Below are 12,226 nucleotides of genomic sequence, written 5' to 3'. Positions count from 1 at the left end.
ACTTAACATAATGTTCTCTAGATCCATCCATGTTGTTGCAAATGATAAGATTTCTTTCTTCTTTATGGCTGCGTAATACTCCATTGTATAAATGTACCACAGCTTCTTAATCCAGTCATCTACTGATGGGCATTTCGGTTCTTTCCATATCTTGGCTATTGTGTAAAGTGCTGCAATAAACATAGGAGTGCATACTGATTTTTGAATTGGAGTTTTGGATTTCCCCGGGTAGATGCCTAGGAGTGGAATTACTGGATCATAGGGTAATTCCATTTTCAGATTTCTGAGATACCTCCATACTGTTTTCCATAGTGGCTGCACTAATCTGCAATCCCACTAACAGTGCACTAGCGTTCCCTTTTCTCCACATCCGTGCCAGCATTTGTTGTTTGTTGATTTACTGATGATAGCCATTTTGACTGGAGTGAGATGGTATCTCATTATGGTTTTTATTTGCATTTCTCTGATGGTTAGTGAGGTTGAGCATTTCTTCATATGTCTTCTTGCCTTCTGTATGTCCTTTTTAGAAAAATGTCTCAAGTCCTCTGCCCATTTTTTAATTGGGTTGTTTGTTTTTTTGGAGTTGAGTTGAGTAAGTTTTTTATAGATTTGTGATATTAATCCCTTATCAGATATATCATTGGCAAATATCTTTTCCCATTCAGTAGGATCCCTTTTTGTTTTATTGATGGTTTCCTTTGCTGTGAAAAAACTTTTTAGTTTGATGTAATCCCACATGTTTATTTTTTCTCTTACTCCCCTCGCGCGAGGGGATATATCAGTGAAAATCTTATTCCAGGTAATGTTCATGAAGTTTCTTCCTATATTTTCTTCTAGGAATTTTATGGTTTCAGATCTTACATTTAAGTCTTTAAGCCATTTTGAATTTATTTTTGTATATGGTGTGAGGAGGTGGTCCAGCTTCATTTTCTTGCATGTGTCTCTCCAGGTTTCCCAACAGTACTTATTGAACAGACTGTCTTTACCCCATCGTACATTCTTGCTTCCATTGTCGTAGATTAGATGGGCATATAGGCATGGATTTACTTCTGGACTCTCTATTCTGTTCCATTGATCTATGTGTCTATTTTTATGCCAGTACCATGCTGTTTTGATTACTGTAGCCTTGTAGTATAGTTTGAAATCAGGTATCGTTATACCTCCCACTTTGTTCTTATTTCTCAAGATTGCTGAGGCTATCCGGGGTCTTTTATGGTCCCATATAAATTTCAGGAGTATATGTTCTATTTCTGTGAAAAATGTCGTTGGTAGTTTGATAGGAATTGCGTTGAATATGTATATTGCCTTAGGCAGTATGGACATTTTAACTATATTAATTCTTCCTATCCATGAACATGGAATGTGTTTCCATCTATTTATGTCTTCCTTCATTTCTTTCTTCAGTGTCGTATAATTTTCTGAGTACAGATGTTTTACATCTTTGGTTAGATTTATTCCCAGATATTTTAAAGTCTTTGGAGCAATTGTAAATGGAATTGTTTTTTTTTAATTTCTCCTTCTGATATTTTATCATTGGTATATACAAATGCAACTGATTTCCGAATATTAATTTTATATCCTGCTACTTTACTAAATTCATCTATCAGTTCTAATAGTTTCTTGGTGGAGTCTTTAGGGTTCTCTATATATAGTATCATATCATCTGCATATAGTGATAATTTTACTTCCTCCTTACCAATTTGGATGCTTTTTATTTCTTTCTCTTGTAACCTCAGTCTTCTTCATCCAAGTAAACAGATCTCCATTATTCCCAATTCTAAGGCCCCAAACCTCGGAGTCTTTTTCAACTCATCTCTTTCATGCTCAACATTCAATGAAACAGCAAATCCTATTGGCTTTGCCTTAAAAACATGTATAGAACCTTTCCAGTTCTTCCCACCTGCCCGCCCACCAGCCTACTCAAAGCCGTCATCCCCTCACAGCTAAACCTCTGCAACAGCCCCTGACAGTCTGTCTTTACCTTTGCCTCCTGAGGTACCTTATTGGATTCTGACAGAGGAAATGTAAGGTGCAGTGAGTGTATTACTTTTCACATCTTACAGACAAGGACCTGATACACTAAGAGTTTGACTGGGAGTGATGGAGCGAAGACTTGCCCAGGCTCTGATACCTGAGCAATGATACCAGGCTCTGATACCTGTTCTCCTCATCCAAGACAACAGAGTCTTGTAAAGAATTATGTGACTGGTTTACAATGACACAACTAGAGAGGAAGAACAAGGACTAGAACTAGACTCAGTGCTCTGCCCATCCAAGTATTGCATCATTCATACAGTAAAACATTAAGGATGTATTTATTTTAATTAATAACAATTTAAAATAAAAATACACCTGGGAGTTCAGCAAACTGAGCTTTAGTTAATTCTATAGGGAAACATGAAATCTTTCATTGAGGGCTGAGATCAGATCATTGAGGGAACTGGAATATTTTTTTAAACTATTCACAACAAACAGTACACATTAATGAGAACTGCAACAATAGATGCTTGTAATTTGCTGTATATATTTTAAGGTTATCTTCCTTGAGTATAGGTAATATATGGACATTTATAGCATAAGATTCAAAGTAATTTATTTTTCTGATCACAAGGGTGGAACAGGTTGTGCTCTTTTCACGCTTAAATGAATGTGTCTTAAAAATTATTGTCCACATTAGGGAAATGCAAATCAAAACCACAGTGAGGTACCACTTCACACCCTTGAGTTGGCTGGTGTGTGTGTGTGTGTGAGTGTGTGTGTGCACGCACGTGTGTGTGTGTTGGTGAGGATGTGGAGAAATTGGAACTCTTGTGCATTGCTGGTGAAAATTTAAATTGTGCACTCATTATGGAAAGCAGTATGGAAGTTCCTCAAAAAGTTAAACATAGAATTACCATGTGATACACCAATTCCATCTCTGGTATATACCCAAAAGAATTGAAAGCAGGGACTTAAACTGATATTTATACACCCATGTTTACAGCAGCATACTCACAATAATCAAAGGTGGAAGCAACCTTTTGATGAATCAATAAATTAAATGTGCTTATATAGCTTTATGAAATTCTGATACATGCTATAACATGGACTAACCTAGACGACATTATGATAAATGAAAGAAGCCAGACAAATATTATGTGTTTCCACTTATATGAGGTATCTAAAATAGATAAATTCATAGAGACGGAAGTAAAATAGTGATTACCAGTGTGGAGAAGAAGGACAAATATGAAGTTATGACTTAATAGGTATAGCATTTCTGTTTGGGATGATGAAAACATTCTGGAAATAAATAGTGATGATGGTTGTACAGCATTGTGAATGTACTTAATGCCAATGAACTGCATACTTAAGAATTGTTGAAATGGTCATTTTGTTTATATATTTTACCACAATAAAACATATTATCCGAGAAAAAATTAAAATTCAAATCACAAACATAAAGTAAATTTATGATGAGTTTAGCACATACTATATTGGAAATATAAATTGTTCTATTGTCTTGTATTATCATTCATGAATATTAGGATTTTCATTGGACCTTAAATTTAAACTAAGCTTAATGTTTTTTTAATTGAAAATGTTTTTGAGATCATTGTAGACTCACATGCAGTTTTAAGAAATAATAGAGAGCATTTTTTCCTGTCTATTGTCCATTTGTATGTCCTCTTTGAAGAAATGTCTCTTCAAGTCCTCTGCCCGTTTTTTAATTGGATTGTTACATTTTTGTTGTTGAGTTGTATGAGTTCCTTATATATTTTGGATGTTAGCCACTTATTGGACGCACTGTTTGCAAAAATCGTCTCCCATTCAGTTGGTTGCCTCTTTATTTTGTCGATGGTTTCTTTTGCTGTGCAGAAGCCGTTTAGTTTGATATCATCCCATTGTTTTAGATTAGCTTTTACTTTCCTTGCCTTTGGAGTAAAATTCATAAATTGATCTTTGAACCCAAGGTTCATAGTTTAGTACCTACGTTATTTTTCTATGCAGTTTATTGTTTCAGGTCTTATGTTTAGGTCTTCGATCCAATTTTGAGTTAATTTTGGTACATGGTGACAGATGGCAGTCTAGTTTCATTCTTTTGCATGTGGCTATCCAATTCTCCCAGCACCATTTATTGAAGAGGATGTCTTTTCTCCATTGTCTGTTTTATGCTTCTTTGTCAAAAATTATCTGTCCATATTTATGTGGATTTATTTCTGAGTTCTAAATTCTATTCCATTGTTCTGCGTGTCTGTTTTTCTGCCAGTATCATACTGTTTTGATTATCGTTGCCCTGTGGTACAGGTGAAGTCAGGGAGTGTGATACCTCCAGCATTGTTCCTTTTTTCTTAGGATTGCTTTAGCTATTCAGGGTCTTTGTGGTTCTATGCAAATCTGATGATTTTTTTGTTCTGTTTCTTTAAAAAATGCCGTTTGGATTTTGATGGGGATGGCATTAAATCTGTATATTACTTTGGGTAATATGGCCATTTTTACTATGTTGATTCTTCCAATCCATGAGCATCGAATGTCTTTCTATTTCATTGTGTCATCCTCAATTTCTTTTAAAAATGTCTAGACATGTGAAGAAATGCTCAACATCACTAATCATCAGAGAAATGCAAATAAAAACCACAATGAGATATCACCTCACCCCAGTTAGAATGGCTATAATCAACAAGACAAATAGTAACAAATGTTGAAGAGGCTGTGGAGAAAAAGGAACCCTCATACTCTGTTCATGAGAATGCAGATTGGTGCAGCCGCTGTGGAAAGCAGTGTGGATGTTCCTCAAAACATTATGAATAGAATTACCATACGACCAGCAATCCCTCTCCTGGTTATCTACCCAAAAAATCTGAAAACATTTATCCATAAAGATGTGTGTGCTCCAATGTTCATTGCAGCTTTATTTACAGTGGCCAAGACATGGAAACAACAAAAGTGTCCTTCGATAGATGAATGGATAAAGAAGTTGTGGTATATATACACAATGGAATACTGCCATAAAAAAAATGAAATAGGACACTTTGTGACAACATGGGTGGATCTTGAGATTATAATGCTAACAAACTAAGTCAGACAGAAAAAGCAGAGAACCATATGATTTCACTGATATGTGGTATATAAAACTGAAAACAACCAAAAAATAAGACAAACAAATAAAGAAACAAAAACTCATAGACATAGACAATAGTTTAGTGGTTATCAGAGGGGAAGGGGGAAGGGGACTGGGAAATGAGGGTAAGGGGGATCAAATATATGGTGATGGAAAGAGAGGTGACTCTGGGTGGTAAACACATAATGTGAGATATAGATGATGTATTACAGAATTGCACACCTGAAATCTATGTAACTTTACTAACAATTGTCACCCCAATAAACTTTAATAAAAAAAAGAAAAGAAATAATAGAGAGATACCATGAATACTTTACCCAGTTTCCACCAATGGTAACATTTTGAAAAACTAGAGTATATCACAACCAGGATATTGACATTGATAAAATTCACCAATATTATTAAGGTTTCAACAATTTTACTTGTATTAATTTGTGGGTATGTATGTTTGTATACTTAGTTCTGTATAATTTTATCACTTGTACTTAGGTTATGAATCTACCATCACAGTCAAGATACAGAACATTTCAGTCACCACAGGATCCCTCGTGAGACCTTTTATAGGCACACCCACCTCCCTCAGGTGCTATCTTCCACCCCACCCCCATCCCTACATTCTGGTAAGAACTAATCTGTTCTCTGTCTCAATTTTGACACTTTAAAAATGATATCATTTATAAATGATATGTAACTTTTTAAGATCGCCTTTTTTCATTCATCTAATGTCCTAGAGATTCATCCAAGCAGTTGCTTATATTAATAGTTCACACTTTTTATTGCAGAGTACTATTCCATTGCATGTTTAGCTGTTCATCACTTGAAAGACACCTGGTCTTTTTAAAGGTGTTGGCTATTATGAATAAAGCTGCTATAAATATACCCTGTTTCCCCTAAAATAAGACCTAGCTGGGCAGTCAGCTCTAATGCATCTTTTGGAGCAAAAAAAAAAAGACCCATTCTTATATAAGACTCGGTTTTACATTATAGTAAAATAAGACCGGGTCTTATATTAATTATATTCTTAACTTATATTAAGTTTTCATTTTTCTACAATAAATGTGCAATTGCTGAGTCATATTGTAGTTGTATATTTAGTTTTATAAGAAACTGCTAGACTGTTTTCCAGAGTTTCTATGTCATTTTCCCTTCCCACCAGCCAGAGGTGAATGATCCAATTTCTCTTCATCTTTATCAGCATTTGATGTTGTTACTATCACTTATGTTAACACTTCTCATAGTTGTATATCATTGTTATGATTGAATTTGCACTTCTCTGATGGTCAATGATATTCAATATCTTTTTATGTATTTATTTGCCATCAGTATACTCTCTTTGTTGAAATGTCTACTCAAGGCTTTTGCACAATTTCTGTTTGATTTGAGTTTTTTATTGCTTTTGAATTTGAGAGTTCTTTATTCTAGATAGTAGTCCTTTGTTAGATAAGTGATACGCAAGTATTTTCTCCTACTTTGTAGCTTTTCATCCTCTTCACATGAATGTTCACAGAGCAACACTTTTTAATTTTGATGAAGTAGATTTATCCATTTTTTTCTATGCATGGTCTTCTATAGTGTCAACTCGAAAAACTGTTCAGTCAAATTTCCCAACGATTTTTGGTTTTTTTCCTTAAAGTTTTATAGTTTTACATTTTATATTTGAATTCATAATCCATCCTGAGTTAAGTTTTATATAAGGTGTGAGGTGTAGGTTGAGGTTTATTTTGTTTGCCTGTGGATATCTAATTGCTCAAACACTATTTGTTGACAGGTTATCCCTTCATCCATTGAATTGTTTTCACACCTTTGTCAAAAACCTGCTGAGCATAATGGTGTGGGTCCATTTTGGGTTTCTTTATTCTGTTCCATAGAATTGTCTCTACTTCTACCAGTACCAAACTGTCTTAACTGTAGCTATGTATTAAGCCTTAATATGAGTAGATTGATTTCTCATTTTTATTCTTTGTCATTGTGTTTTCAATTTTTTTCCACACATGCATTGTTAGTATACAGAAATGTGATTGATCTCTGGATGTTGATGTTGTATCCTGCAGAATTGCTAAAATCACTTATTAGTGCTAAAGTTTTTTTGTTTTTATTTGTTTGGGTTTTTTTTTTCTTTAGATTACTTGGAATCTCCTATATAGACAGTCATATGATCTTCAAATAGAGACATTTTATTTCTTCCTTTTCAATCTGTATGCTTTTCTCCTGCCTTAATACAGTGGCTAAAACTTCTGGTATTATGTTGAATATAAAGTGGTAAGAGCAGTCATCCTTGCCTTGTTTCTGATCTTAGGGAAAAGCAGATAGTATTCAAGTGTGATATTTAAGTATGATGTTAGCTATAGATTTTTTATATTGTTCTTTATCAAGCTGAGGTAATTTTCCTCTATTCTTAATCTCCTGAGAGTTATTAACATAAATGTATGTTGAATTTTGTCAAATAGTCTTTTAATGTAAATTTATATGATCATATGATATTTTCTTCTTTAGCTTTTGGTAACTTGGATTGCATTGACTGATTTTAGTATGTTGAACCAACATTGTGCCAGTTGGTCATGGTGTGTAATTCTGTTTATACATTGTTAAATTAAATTTACTACTACAGTTGATCCTTGAACAACTACGGGTCAGGGGCACCAACCCCCGCATAGTCGGAAATCCATGTATAACTTTTGACTCCCTAAAAATTTAAGTACTAATAGCCTACCGTTAGCGAGAAATCTTACCGATAATTTAGTCAATTAGTACATTTTGTATATGGGTTCTACACTGCATTCTTACAAAGTACGCTAGACAAAAGAAAATGTTATTAAGAAAATCATAAGGAAGAGAAAATACATGCATACATGTTATGCCTTCATGACTTTTTCTTTTTTTTTTGATATTTTTTAGGCTACACAGTTCATCTGCTAGTTTTTTTCAAATTGCCACAAATATGCAAAAATTTTCCAATATATTATTGAAAAAATTCATATATAAGTGGACTCATTCACTGATTTTTTTCTATTGCTGCCTTGGGTTTCTTTTGTTAATCCTTTTCTAGTTTCTTGTGAAACTGAAATTATTGATTTGAGACTTTTTCTCATTTCTAGTACAATAAATTTCTCTTTCAGCACTGCTTAAACTGCACCCTACATATTTTGAGTTTCTTTTCCCTTCAGTCTATATATTTTTAAATTTTTTCATTGAGACTTGCTCTTTGACAACTGGATTATTTAGAAGTCTATAGTTTAATGTCTACTCATTTAGAAAAAAAATTGTTAGCTTTCTGTTACTCATTTCTAGTTTGAATCCATTATGGTTGGAGAACACATCATCTATGATTTCAATACTGGTAATTTTGTTGAGGTTTGTTTTATGGCCCAGGATCTGACCTATCTTGAAGTTTCAGTGAATGTTCAGTTATAAAAGTATACTCTGCTGTTGGGTGTAGTTCTGCATATGTCAATTAGATTCTGTTAGTTGATTGTGTTCAAATCTTCTCTATCTTTTCTGACTCTGGTGGTTCTATCAGTTTTTAAGTGGACAGTGTTGAAGTCCCAACTATAATTGTGGATTTTTCTGTTTTACTTTGCAGCTCTATCAGTTTCTGTTTTATGTATTTTGACATTCTGTTTCTTGCATACACATTTATGATTAGAACCGTTATGTCTAACAGACTGATCCTTTTATCATTGATTGTATTTAGGCTATTTATACATAAGGGAATTATTGGAATGTTAGCGCATAAGTTGCCCATTTCATTGTGTTTTTTGTTGTTATTTACTCTGGTTTTGTTCTGTTTCTCTTTTCTTCCCTTTCTGTGCATTAGTTGAACGTTTCTATGAGTCACTGTTGATTTATTTATAATTCTTATTGTAATAAAATATATATAATATAAAATTTACCACTTTAACCATTCTTAAGAGTGCAATGATGCACCACTTGACAACTATGGAAATACGTTCTGAGAAATGCATCATTAGGTGATGTTGTCTTTATATGAACATTATAGAGTGCACTTACACAAACCTAGGTGCTTATACAGTACAGCTTATTGCTACTGGAGTACAAGCCTGTACAGCATGTTACTGCGTAAAACAACACAAGATTAAATTAAGCATGAGAAAAAAAATGATACAATCAACAGACAGAATAAATGAAATGTACCAGGCTGCTACCACTGTAACATGGCATACTGTTCTACAGCAAACATTTTTTTATAACTATAAAGAGGACACTCTAAAATAAAGATAAAAAATATAGGATAGTAAATTCATAAACCAGTAGGGTAGTCATTTATTATCACTACCAAGTGCTATGTACTGTACATAATTGTATGTGCTATACTTTTGTATGACTGGCAGCACGGCAGGTTTTTTCTCTTTTTTTTTAAGATATAGTTGACACACAGTAGGTTTGTTTACCCCAGCATCACCATAAACGCGTGAGTAATGTATTGCACTACAACCTTACCTTGGCTACAATGTCACTAGATGGTATTAACTTTTCAGATCCATTATAGGTAATGTCATGCACACCGTTATGTGTGCAGTCCATCACTGACCAAAACATTTTGCAGTGCACAACTGTATACTGTTCAGTAGCAGTAAATACATTGACATTGTTGTGCAACTGTCATCACCATCAGCTGCAGAACTTTTTCATCATCTCAAACTGAAACTCCATATCCATTAAACACTAACTCCACAAACCCCTTTTCCCTGAGCCCCTAATAACCACTGTTCGGCTTTCTCTATGATTTGCTTATACTAAGAACCTCATATAAGTGGAATCATGCAATATTTGTCATTTTGTGTTTGACTTATTTTACTTAACATAATGTCTTCTAGGTTTACCCATGTTATAGCATGCATTAGAATTTTAATAAGGCTGAATAATATTCAATTGTTTGCATAACACACTTTGTTTATTCATTGATCTATCAATGGATAGTTTGGTTGTTTCTACCTTTGGGCGATTCTGAATGAGGCTGCTGTGAACATGAGCTTACAAATATCTGTTAGATATAGAGTATCTGCTTTCAATTCTTTTGGTTATATACCAGAAGTGGAATTGCTGTATTATATAGTAATTCTATGTTTAGTATTTCTAAGAACCACCATGCTGTTTTCCACAGCAGCTGCACCATTCTATTTTACTTTTTTATTTTATTTTATTTTATTTTATTTTTTTTATTTCCAGCTTTGAGATAATTGACATGTAATATTGCATAAATTTAAGGTATGCAATGTATTGATTTGACAATATATAAGTGTGTCACACAATATATAAGTGTGTCAAATCAATACATTGCATACCTTAAATTTATGCAATATTACATGTCAACTGGTGGCAAAATGATTACCACCATAGCCTTAGCTAACACCTCCAGCATGTTACATAGTTACCGTGTGTGTGTGTGTGTGTGTGTGTGTGTGTGTGTGTGTGTGTGTGTCTGTGTGTGGTAAGAACATTTAAGATCTACTCTCTTGGCAACTTGAAAGTATATAACATACCAGGGGTACCCAAAAAATGTATACAAGTGGACACTTTGGTCAGTGTTGCTCAAGCAGTAGTTCACCATAATCAGAAGTGTCTGGACTTTGATGGTAACCACTTTGAGCTCCTCTTGTAATTGCAGAAGTCAAACATGACTTGTATTCATCTTTTGTTATCAGAATATATTGAGTATTATAATTTAAGTATAGTTTTCCTTTCTTAAAATGTGTATACATTTTTATCACCCTCTGTAGTATTAACTATAATAACCATACTGTATGTTATAGCCCCAGAACTTATTCATATTTAATTGATATTATTCAGCCATGAAAAAAAAAGAAAATTCTGCCATTTGTAGCAATATGGATGGACCTTAAGGGTATTATGTGAAGTGAAATAAGTCAGACAGAGAAAGACAAATACTGTATTATGTCACTTATATGTGGAATCTAAAAAAAGCGGAACTCATAGATACAGAGAGTAGACAAGTTGTTACCAGGGGTTGGAAGTTGGAAAAAAAGGGAAAATGTTGGTCAAAGAATATAAACTTCCAGTTAGAAGATGAATAAGTTGTGAGGATCTAATGTACAGCATAGTGTATATATGTATACATATATAAATAACATGCTATTGGAAAAAATATATAACATCTTTATCCATTCATCCATTGTTTCCCTATCTTGGGTATTATGAATAATACTGCAATGAACACGGGAGTGCATATATCTCTTCAATATCCTTTTTGCATTTCCTTTGGATATAAACCCAGGAGTGGAATTGCTGAGTCATAAGGTAGTTCTATTTTTAGTTTGGGGGGTACCTCATACTGTTTTCCATAGTAGCTGCACAAATTTACATTCCCATCAATGGTACACAAGGGTTTCCTTTTCCCCACATCCTCACCAACACTTATTTCTTATCTTTTTGATGACTGACATTCTAAGAAGTGTGAGGCATTCACATGGTTTTGATTTGCATTACCCTACTGATTAGTGATGTCAATCATCTTTTCATGGGCTAATTGACTGTATATATTCTGTGGATAACTGTCTATTCAAGTCCTTTGATCATTTTTCAATTGAGTTATTTGTTCTTGTCATTGTTGAATTATAAGTGTTCTTTCTATGTGCTGCATATTAATCCCTTATCACGTATGTGATTTGAAATATTTTCTCTACAGTGGTTTCGAGTGTATTTCATTTCATAGTTTTCATAGTGGTTACTCTGGGTATTATAATATACATATGTGACTTATTACAGCCTACTGGTACCAACATTTTACCACCTGAATATATGGAAATCTCACTTCTGTTTAGGTTCCTTACCTCCCACACATTTAGATGTCATTGTCTTGAATATCAGATTGCCTCTTTTTTCAATAATCAAATATTATTTATGGAGCTCATAATTAAAAGGAATATATATATACATATATATATACGTATATATGTATATACGTATATATATGTATGTATATATATATATGGCTGTATTTCTGATTTTGTTTTTGTTTCTTTTTCCCTTATGCTCCAAGATTCTTTCTTTTATTATTTCCTTTCTGTTTAAAGAACTCTCTGTAGCCAGTCTTTAGAGTTAAGTTTGCTAGTGACAAATTCTTTTAATTTCCCTATGTATAAGAAT

The 12,226-nt window shown here is 33.5% G+C and overlaps 1 protein-coding gene across 4 annotated transcripts in view; it reads left to right on the top strand.

Annotated features, from left to right (window-relative positions):
- The window catches only part of DLGAP1 (DLG associated protein 1), a gene marked incomplete at its 5' end in the record, with an annotated part of 855,165 nt that overhangs the window by 277,678 nt on the left and 565,261 nt on the right, over nt 1-12,226 (top strand). For 3 of the 4 annotated variants that reach the window (XM_081077977.1, XM_081077978.1, XM_081077976.1), the window contains one exon: nt 5,591-5,721. The exons of the other annotated variant lie outside the window; for it this stretch is intronic. The remainder of the gene's footprint in view (nt 1-5,590; nt 5,722-12,226) is intronic. 4 annotated transcript variants of the gene reach the window in all.

Source organism: Rhinolophus hipposideros (genome assembly GCF_964194185.1).
Source record: "Rhinolophus hipposideros genome assembly, chromosome: 17".
Classification (NCBI taxonomy): Eukaryota; Metazoa; Chordata; class Mammalia; order Chiroptera; family Rhinolophidae; genus Rhinolophus; species Rhinolophus hipposideros.
The sequence above is the reverse complement of the archived record's forward strand: the minus strand, read 5'-3'. Positions and strand labels throughout refer to the sequence as shown.